Genomic DNA, 11,083 nt, shown 5'->3' with positions numbered 1-11,083 from the left:
CTAGGATGACTCACAAGCAATTAGCAACATGCAGATCATATTTTCAACTAAAAGGAAACCTCCGCAGAACTGCATGCCTTTGCCATTTTGTGGCATTATTATTTTTTTCCCCATTACTAAAAGGGATTAAATAAGGGAAAGAACAGAAGAAAAGAGCCACAGGAGAGAAGCTGACGGACTTCTGGCTAAACTACAGCCAGCCAACCAGCCGTCATTATGAGCAAGTGTCTTGCAAAAGAAATACAAATTAATTCACATAAAACAAAATAAACACCACCGCCACCCCCCCAAAAAAAACATTCAACCCCAGCTGTACAATGCAGCTCGTACAATATATGAAGGCAAGCAAGATTTGTACATCCCGAGGGATTCCAACTCTGTGAGCTTACCACACAAAAATGCAGGCTCCAGCTATAAACACGCTGACGGGAAAGACCAAAAAATCTTTCTCAACATACCAGGGGAGCTGTATAAGTGATTGCAGCCTTCAGCTTCTCAGGCTGCTCTCACGAATATCAGCATATCCACGGCTGTTTCGTTGGGCGTTCTCCAAGGCTGCCATGCCCTCTGTGCTGCTGCACTCGGGATGGGCAGAAAAAGGAGACAAGATAAATCAAAACACATTCCGTTATTGAACGCTGAGATAATATTTTGGTATGGGCTTTTGAAAAGGCCTCTCCAGATGTTTGATTTGGCAGAGAGGGATTTCAGCAGACACTTTTCTTGCAACTCAAAAGTTGCAAAGTTCAGTTCCCCATTTTACAAAAAGCAAAGGACTGATCCCATTTCCACACCGCAGAATGGAATTATTCCAGCTAAGAAAATGCAGATAACTTACTGGCAAGAGAGGCTCCTTTTTTAAAAAACGTTCCTGTGTTTTTTAAGTTCATCTAATACTATTTTCAATCATCCCATTTGCCCCCGAGCACAAGTATAACCAACCTGAAGCCCAAGAGCACCCATGTTCTAACACTGTGATGGCGAACCTATGGCATGCGCGCTGCAAGCTGTTGCCCATTGCTCTTCTGGGTTTCGGTGCAACGGCCAGCTGATCTTTACACGCACAGGGGAACCAGAAACCAAAAGTGCAGCCACCTGGTGCACATGCACACACCAGAAAGATGATCTTCCGGTTTCCAGCGCACACATATGCACTGGCCACTTGGTATTCTGGTTTCTGGCGTGAATATTCACTCAAAGACCAGCTGGCCATTACGCATGTGCGTGCCAGAAACTGGAAGATCATCTTCCAGGCGCGCACATGCACACCGGGCGGCTGCTGTTCCGGTTCCTGGCACATGCACACGCACACTCGCGTTTCGGCACTCGGTGCCCAAAATGTTCGCCAACACTGTTCTAGTAGATACTCCTTTAGCAGCCTCTGGATTTCCTGTTCCATCTGATTTCAATTTATTTTTTACATTCTTCACTTTAAAGAACTAAATGGGAAGCTGGCATGTTGCAAAGGCTAGACTGCCAAGCATACTCTTACTTAACCAGAACATCTCTACGGTCCACAAAAGTTCCAAAGGGATCCTTAAAACATATAACTATTCAGCTGGAGTCTTGTACTTTATTGGGAAAGAAAATCTCAAAAGCCCTAGAAAAAAGTCAAGGTTCAATGGGGAATTAGAATGTGTAGTGGGAAGCATTCTCACTACTTTGCTTTCTGGCAAATGTATATTATGCCCACATCCACCATGCTGGTCATTATTTTCTCATCGGTTCCTTATTCAAATATATAGCAAAGTGGACCAAATGTAAAGCAATTCTAACATCAGCTGCCCATTAGAAAAGACAAATCTGAATTCCAATAATGTCGCCGGAGATGCAATAGATTCTGACCAAGTCTGAAATCACTGATCTTATTTCTGATTGTGTAATAACAATATTGCTCAGTTAGTTGGACCTTCTTTAAATCAAGCCTCGTACGTATAGCAATAGCACTTAGACTTATACGCTTCTACATAGTGCTTACAGTCCTCTTTAAGTGGTTGACAGAGTCAGCATATTGCCCCAACAATCTGGGTCCTCCTTTTGTCTACTTCAGAAGGATGGAAGTCTGGGTCAACTTAAGACGGTGAGACTCGAATTGCTGATAGTTGACAGAATTAGCCTGCAATACTGCATTCTAACCACTGCATAGTCTAGTTGATGTCAGTCCATGGCACTTAATCCTCTGCTCCAATTTTGAAATGTTGTCCTTGACTTATATCTATTCAATTTGTTTTTACCTCAACTCTACTATTACTCCAATAGTAATAACAATAGCAATAGCAATAGCATTTAGATGTATATGCCATTCCATAGTGCTTTACAGCACTCTCTGAACAGTTTACAAATGTCAGTATATTGTCCCTAACAATCTGGGTCTTCATTTTACTGGCCTCAGATCGATAGAAGGCTGGGTCAACCTTGAACCAGTCGGGATTGAACCCCTGGCTGTGGGTAGAGTTAGCCTGCAATACTGTCTTCTAACCACTGTGCCAGCATGGCTTGGTATTGTTGACCTCAGTCTTAGGCATTTGATCCTCTCTGCTTCAGTTTTGAAATGTTTTCCTTAACTTCTATCTATTCAAACTGTTTCTACCTCGACTCACCATCTGAAAACAGTGCAATGTTACTTAGTTTATGCTGATTGTTACTCTGGAGTTAATAAAACATATACTCATTGCAAACCCCATGGGGCTCTAGGTGAGGACTTTGCAGTGGTTCAGACATGGCTCCAATCTCCAACTGCTGGCCTGTGAAGTTCAATGAACTTATTTCCAGCGCTATTCTATTTTATTTGAAATTAGAACAAAGTTGGAGTTTTCCTTTGTAGTATATTCTGTAGACTAGACTACAGTCTACAATTCTGTAGAGCTTGTGGATGGGCCATTTCCCCATTGGTAGCAATTCTTACCCCACTTCCTTCCTCCTGACCTCAAGACAGCCACTGGTGTATAATCCATAACGTTATATCATCCTGTTGCACATGTTCATCTGAATACATGGCTTAGAAGGCATCTTGCTCTCTCTCCAGCCACTGCAGAAACATGCATCTATAATCTCTAAGTAAAGCATACGGTTGGACTAATACTGATATACTCGCATTTCATTACTGTAGCTGGTAAGAAGCTTTTAAATGCAGCAGAGAAATTGTGCTTTTGTGGTCAGAAGCTTCCCCTTACATACCGTTCCAATTTTGTTTCCCCCTGTGGTTGACCAGGTTGAAGGATACTAATTATATATTTTACATTTTCCTCTTGGTCATTTGGTCTGTACAGCTTTGGTTTTCTTCAAATTTTCAATGTTTCAAGAGTAGCAAAAAAGCATAATCAGAGGCCAGCTTCTAACTGTTTTGGAAGGGATTGTAAAAATGATGTGGCGTGGAAGAGCCATACACATTTCCTCTATTTTAAAAAAAAATCAGGTCCAGTCATATTTAGTCTGACACATTTCTGCACAGTATAGAGACAGTAAAGTGCAAAGCTATGTTTGCCAAATAAGAATAGAGATGGGCAGTATGGCACAAACCTTGTTACTGTCCCAGTGGGCTGTAATAAAAGGAAGCTCTGAATTAGATTGCCAGCAAATAAAACACAGGGAAAACTGTAGGAAAGTACTGTGTTTTATATTTTCTGTACACATTTATGTGTGTAGTGGGTTGAAAGTCTTGCCCTTTTGGGGGGGAAAAAACCATTGTGCCCATTAACAGCCCAAATCCTTTCAAATCACATTCTTTTCAGCCTCCTGATTAATTCATATCTGAAACTACCATACAAGGTCTCCTGAGTTATAATCCTTAGCAAGAGAATCCAAGGCAACCTGCAGGCCTATATATATCCACAGTGCCGAGACCCAGAAGGTTCAGAGTAAATTCTAGTAAATAATGAACATCAGACATTATCAAGAATTAGAACTAAATCCTTCTGGTCATTTCGGCCCTGGCCCCATCTCTGCCTCCGATGCAGAGCACTCGTCAGAGCCTTCCCCAGATGCCAGGACTCCAATCTCCAGCTCCGCTGGTCTCTGGCGGGCCACAACACCCAGGAGCTCAGGACATGGCAACTGTCATAAATATGAATCAGTTACTAAGTGTCTGAATTTTGACCACATATCCATGGGGATGCTGCAATGGTCGTCAGTGTGAAAATGGTCATAAGCCATTTTTTTCAGTGCTGTTGTAACTTCAAACAGTCACTAAATGAACTGCTGTAAGTCAAGGATTACCTGTACACTGGTACACTGAGAAAAATGACTCACTCATCTCTACCTTTATAAGAAGTAATACTACCTGGGTTGAAACCAAAATATTTTTCCTTATTCTAATTTCAGTGGCAGTGAAGGTAGAACCTTCAACTCATGTATTTAAAAATACAGCACAGAAACAAATAAAAAGAAGGGAAGGGCTTCATATTTGACACCCTTTCTCCTATCCTTCATGTTTTCACCAGTATTGAATCTATATACATACCAGCTGTAAATGTCTGGCCTAAGTACAAGGAATCTCCATTTGCATGGTATCTCATATGTATGGCATTATATATCACACAAAACACACACAGCAACTTATGCCAGTGTTTGCCTAGTTCAAGTAGAATACACAAATGTATGGAAATCAGCTATGGTAATAGTGGGTATGATTGCTTATTCATTCATTCATTACATATATTACTGTACTTCAGAAGAACAGTAATTGTTTCCATTTCAACAATCCCCTCCAGGGGACCTCTGTCCTTCTGATGCACAGCTGTTTTAGATATCTCCTACATGAATATTGTAGCAGCTGGTCAACTTAGGGTTAGAATCCTACAAGGGTCTCTCTTTTTTCTGATAGTGTCTGCAAATTGCTTGTTTAAACAGGGAAGGTCTTTTTCAGCATGAGTGAGCTAAGCAAAACTTCCACAAATGAGTTTATCTTTTCAAGGTCATGTCTTACTACTAATGGGAAAGATTATTCGTCCAGGTCAGTTCTTGGTATACTTCTGCTGCACAAATCATGCCATGTTTCTTTGTGAAAGTAAAGTAATAGAGACAAATATTACCTTAAGGGTCTATAATTTTAATTGCTTGTTTTAAAAAAATTATGCAAAGGCTGTGTAGACTTGTCAGTTGTTAGTCCTGTCTGGAGAGGGAGCGGCTAATAAATTCAAATTTATTATTATAATTTATTATTGTATTCACCTCAGAAATTGCTTTTCTTGTTTATGTCTTGAATTCCTATTATCATTTCTCACTAAAACTGTCCAAATTGGGCTGAAAGCCAAATGGATTTCAGATTTTGTCATCAGATTTTGACTTTAGTCCTAAACCTAAGCATTCAGAAGCAATTTGGGTGCCAGCTTTACTGCTTTATACCCACTGTGATCATTGTCTTTCATACATTCTTTCTGTTTCCTTCCTTAACTTTTCATGTGTTGAAGGAAGATGTTGGATACTGTATTTTTGGAGTGTAAGACGCACCAGAATATAAGACGCACCAAGGTTTTGAAGAGGCAATTTTTTTAAAAAAAGTAGGTAGGTAGATAGAGGGATAGAGAGAGAGAGAGAGAGAGGGAGAGAGAGAGAGAGAGAGAGAGAGCTACAGTAGGTAGGGAGAGAGAGAGAGAGGGTAGATAGGTAGGTAGGTAGGTAGATTTTCCAGGTGTATTTATCCATGTGCTGGAGGAAGAAATCACTGACAATCTGCAACACCTAAGACTTTGTTTCTGCTGGCACAGTACTTGATCAATGTAATTCTCATCAACCACTCTAACTAAAGAACTTTCCGAAAAGGAGGGGGGAGTTTTTGCATTCTGCAAACCTCCCAAAAACAGGCCCTTTTTTTAAAAAAAAAGGCATGAGGGGGGGCTTGCAGAGTGCTCCGGGGGGGGGTCAAAAAACGGGCCCGTTTTTTGTCAAACAAAATTGCATGCATAGCCCTTAGGAAGCTTATAGAATGCTGCTGGGGGTGGGGGTGGGGGCAAAAACCTGGGCAATTTTTCGCTCATTTCTGCCCTCCCCAGCTCCCAGGAGCTCTCTAAAAGCATCCATAAGGCTATGCACAGGCATTTTGGTGAAAGGGCGGGGCTTCAGGAGGCGAAAAATGCTGTATTCAGTGTATAAGACGCACCAAGATTTTCAACCTCTTTTTTTAGGCAAAAAGATGCGTCTTATACTCTGAAAAGTACATATATATATAAAATAATCATCACAAGTAAGAAAAGTTATCTTGCGCTAAAGTGCAAATAGCCTGAAAAAATCAGAACTCTAAACTTGTAAGATTTAAAGCAGGCCAGTCCAACATGACCCAGTATAGTTAGTAATATGGCCCTGCAAGAAAATAAAAATAAAACAAAAAATTAAAGGAAGATTGTTATTTATAAACTTTAATTATATATATTATATATTTTATATACGGCTCAAGAAAATTCCTCCTCACTTAATGCAGCTCAGACAAGCCAAAGGTTTGGACAACCATGATTTAAAGGAACAAACCATTATCACTAGATGGATTTTAAAATAGTAAAGTATTGCTTTCTGTGAAAGCTGCTGTGTGAAGTAAATTTTTATTATTTATGATACATTGTGGGGAGGGGAATAAAAGCATTAAGTGAAATTCAGGCCTTTTGACAACTGAGAGTGCTATGATATGTCTTGTATATTTTATATTGTCTAGTTATACGTTGGATTTTAAAGTCTATACATTATAATGCAGAGAGGGAGAGGGAAAGAAAGAGAGAATTACTACTATATATTTAGATGTTATGATGTTTAGATATATAATAGTTATAAATGCAGTGATAACGTCTGTAAAAGAAACAGAAAAAACAATTATAACACAGAATAGAATAAAAGAAAATTAATGAGATCAATTTCAAATAGAGCAAATCATAGTTTTACATCAAAAAGAAGACAAAAGGGGGGGAAATTCCAGACAGTGAGATATATGAGAATGTGGTTCAGACTCCAACAGGAAATGGTGGGAGCACTTAGACTTTTAAATTCAGATTATACAAACTAGACTAGACTGAACTAAAAAATACAGGAAACAATTCTGCAGTAGATAATTAGACAGTTTCTTGGCAATATATTCTGATGGGCTTTTTCCCCCTCCATCACTAATTCACAAGTCTTCATGAATACTTTTCTCTGAAATGAACAAGAATTATATATAGTGCCAGAGATCAAGTACTGAAGTTTTCACAGGAAATAAGTGAATAAATAGTCAAATAGTCAAAAGCCTGAAGACTATTAACAAAGACAGACATCTGCACAGAATATCACCTGGTATGTTAAAAAAAAAAAAGACAAATCTCCAACAACTCACTTTAGAATTAGCAGCTCAAAGGAACAGTAGGATCTAGTTGACAACCCATACTGTATATTTAAGATATATCATGCATGTCTAATATAAGTGGATAAAATAATATAGAAGGAAGTAGAAATTATAAATAAACATAACACACTTGTCAGTTTTTCCGTATTCAATTCTTGTGGCATAAATCACAAAGTAAATGATGGGATACACTTTGAGAGCAGAGCTAGATTTCACTAAAGATTAAATAGTCCATGAACAAAAATAAGCTTTTAGCCAGATTTAGAAATACATTATCTATGTTTGGCTCCCTGGATATATGTTATTGTGCAAATTGGATTCTGGTGCTGGGAGTGTACAATTTGTCTTGTCATCTCCTCAGGACCCAAAATTGCAAAAGATAGGTTGGATGAGTGAAATAATAATACTTAGAAATAAAACTTGAAGGCAGGATAAATAAATTGAATAAAGCTTCATTACTTACAAAAGACTTATCCCCCCACCAGATATGTTGTGGTCCAACAAATTCAACTAAGTTTATTTTTAAAAATCAATATATAACTACGACCCCATCTGCAACTTCCCCTTTTGGGGGGAAACTGGCGAGATAGTGGTGCAACAATTACTGTGAAAGATGTACATTATCTTGACCTGTGGCAATCTAGATTTAGGCTTGGACATGGGAAGGAATCTGCATTGGTTTCCCCCAAAGATGACATATGGTAGAACTTGGATTTAAAAGTTCATCTGTCTTTGTTTTGCTGGACTTCACAATCATTTTTTTTTCATACTGTCAGAAATAGCATTCTTCTGGACTGCTTATAAGGGCTCAGAGTTGGAGGCATTATATTATGATGGTTCTGCTCCTTCATGAGACACAGTTAAAGGGAAGTCAACACTCTTGGCTGCTCTATTACGAAATGCCCCAAGGATTGGTTCTTTTCCCACACTGTTTAATATCAACATGAAGGTGAGAGAACAGATGATGTAGGCAGGTGACACCAGAACTGTGGGAGCTGCCAGGTTCTTGTAACAATTGGTATTTAAACTTTTAAACAAGTAGATAAAAACTAATACAAACCGATAAGTAAGCAGGGAGAAAGAAAAAGAAAGAAATCAAAGAAAAAGCAAAAAGTATAAGCAAAGAAGAAAAGTTTTAAAAAATAGAAAAGAAGGAAAAAAAGTATAGAGAAGTAGCTTCGCTTCTGATATTAGTCAGTCACAAGGGGTTTTTTTTCCCTTCATTTTAACACAAAAAGTCCATAAGTGGCTTCCGGTTAGCGATAAATATGGATGACGTCGTTTCTCTAATCAGGGAAGTTAATTCATTCATTTCAGCAAAGCCTGTCAACTTCACCAATCATTCTTTCATAGTAGGAAGTATCAAATATTTCCATCTCTGAGTATACAATAATCTCGCTGCCATGATCATACATTGAAATAATCTTTTTTTTTAATTTTTTTTATTTTTGAATAAACACAAATACAACACAAAGAATCCTCTTTCTTTACATACTATAGAAAGTGTGTCAATTGGTTACAAAAAGCTTTTGTGCATCTCTTCCACAGTCATCACCTATAATACATATCAAATCATATATTTTAAATCAAGTATATTTATAGATATTACTATCATCATACCTCAATTTTCATTTGACCACAATTGTTTTAACGTCCTTTTGTATAAAATATTCCAAAGTTTAAAGCATAACCACATAATGGCATTTCGTTAGCTATTTCCAATATCATCCAATAACATTAAATCCTTATAACCTATTCTAAATAAAAATCAATAATATTTAGTAACCAAGTTTCTAGTCCTCCTTTCCAAATCACTGTTTACAATTTATATCCAATTTCCTTTTATTAAGCCAATACATATATATACGTTATTATCATTATCAAACATTTATTTGATTATGTCCATTATCATAACATTTTGACCTAATAAAGTTTAACTAGATTCAATTCAATTTTTTATTATTAGCTTTTATGTCATAACAAAATTTCTAATCTTCCTTTCACTATTTACCATTCATATCCAATTAATTCTTATCAAACCACTATATATGTATACATTATTATCATTGTCAATTATTTATTTAACCATATCCATTATCACTTCATTTTTTACATAATGCTTTAAATTTAACTAAGTTTAACTAATTTTTTTATTATAAGCTTTCATATATAAACCTGTATCTTTCCAGTAATAATGCAATCTTATGTCTTTTGCCATTTGTGGAATTAATCTTCTGATTATTCCCTTAATTATATTTGTGCGGACTTCTCTTCGCAGCTCATTGCTTGTTGCATCTCTTATATAATCTCGATACCATCCATCTGTTTCTTTAATCAGCATATCTTTGGTCATCAATGGTGCTTCTGTTAAGATTTCTCTCCTTAAAGCCATAAATTCTTCTCTTTTTCTTCTTCTGTACCTTGCCATCTGGGGTAGAGTTCCTGGCCATCTAGCTCCCCTTTCTATATTCCACTCTCTGCATTTCCAACCACACTCCATTCACTGTAGATGTCAACAAACTTCTTGTCTTTATGCTTGTTTTTCTCTTCAATTTTTAGGACTCTAGCCTCTACTTTTTCCAATTGAGATTCTCCATCATATTTTGCTGTTATATGCTCTAGATTTTCCAGTTTCTCCTCAATTCTTTCTGATACTTCTAATAATTTTTGAATTTCAAACATTATCTTTTGCAATGTTAAAGTTTCTTTTTGATGTTGATGTTGGGGGCAGTCTCTTTTAAAACAGTAAACTTTCCTCACCAGCTGTACACACTTTCTCTTTCCATTTCCTTCCGTTCTGGACCTGTCCCAACTTCATCAGCTTGTGGCTGTACTTTTGTCGTCGACTAGAAGAACTTCTCTTGGATCAATCGGGGACTTTGCAGGGTCCCTGAGATCAGCAAGATGTATTCTTCCCGATCACCATCTCTGCAGGACGGTTTAGGTACATACGGACCGTCCAGTGGCAAAAGTATCGACTGCGATCTCGGGACTTCGAGATTGCAGGTCGTGTTGTTGTGACGTTGGCTCCTCCCTCCTCATACATTGAAATAATCTTATTTTTACTACCTTTAAAGACCTAAATGGCTGGCTATCTAAGAGAACCTCCCAAATCGCCTCTGCCATTTTCACCTGGTTAGGCAAATAAATCTGACCAAGATCCCCACTTATTGGAAGGTGCCATGGGAGAGAGTATGACAATAGGCATTCATTTGAGAGTTCCCTTCCTTTGTCCCTTAAAGATCATTAAAGAAAAATTAAAATTAAAATTAAAAAAAAAAAGATCTCTCGTAACTTTATGGAAGCTTGTGAAAACATGGCTGTCTCAGAAGGCCTTTAGCCTTTGATTAAAGTGGAACTATCTCCGCTAGTGTTCTTGTTAACATTCTTGTTATTGTGATTATTACTATCACTTTACAACTGTATAATTAATTTTTAGTGTTTTTTCTGTACACTAAATTCATTTGGATTGAGACAGCATATAATTGCATATTTTAGATTAAACATTTTTACATTGTGCAGGACATCCTCTGACCTATAATACTACATCAATAGATTATGTGGCAGAATCAGGCAAAGCGAGGCAATTACTGGGATCTATACAATGCCAAATTCTCCAAGAAACAGGTTATTATTAACATGATACTGTTCTTTAGAGGCAATGCTACTTTGGCTACTATCTTACCTTGTGCAGGAGTAGGAATTTCTGAAGACTGCACTGTAAGAGCCCCAAGATCCAAAAGGTTCCTTACAGCAGGGTTGGACAACTATGACAACTTT

General features: G+C 37.6%; 1 long non-coding RNA gene across 1 annotated transcript in view; it reads right to left on the bottom strand.

Moving 5' to 3' along the window:
* Window positions 1-457: 457 nt before the first annotated feature.
* Window positions 458-11,083, bottom strand: part of LOC309388390 — a 96,627-nt gene continuing 86,001 nt past the window's right edge. The window contains exon 4 of the long non-coding RNA XR_014174772.1: window positions 458-575. This is a non-coding gene — a long non-coding RNA (uncharacterized lncRNA). The remainder of the gene's footprint in view (window positions 576-11,083) is intronic.

Source organism: Natrix helvetica (assembly GCF_964273705.1).
Source record: "Natrix helvetica genome assembly, chromosome: 2".
NCBI lineage: Eukaryota > Metazoa > Chordata > Lepidosauria > Squamata > Natricidae > Natrix > Natrix helvetica.
Note: the sequence above shows the minus strand (reverse complement) of the source record. Positions and strands in the feature narration are given on the sequence as shown.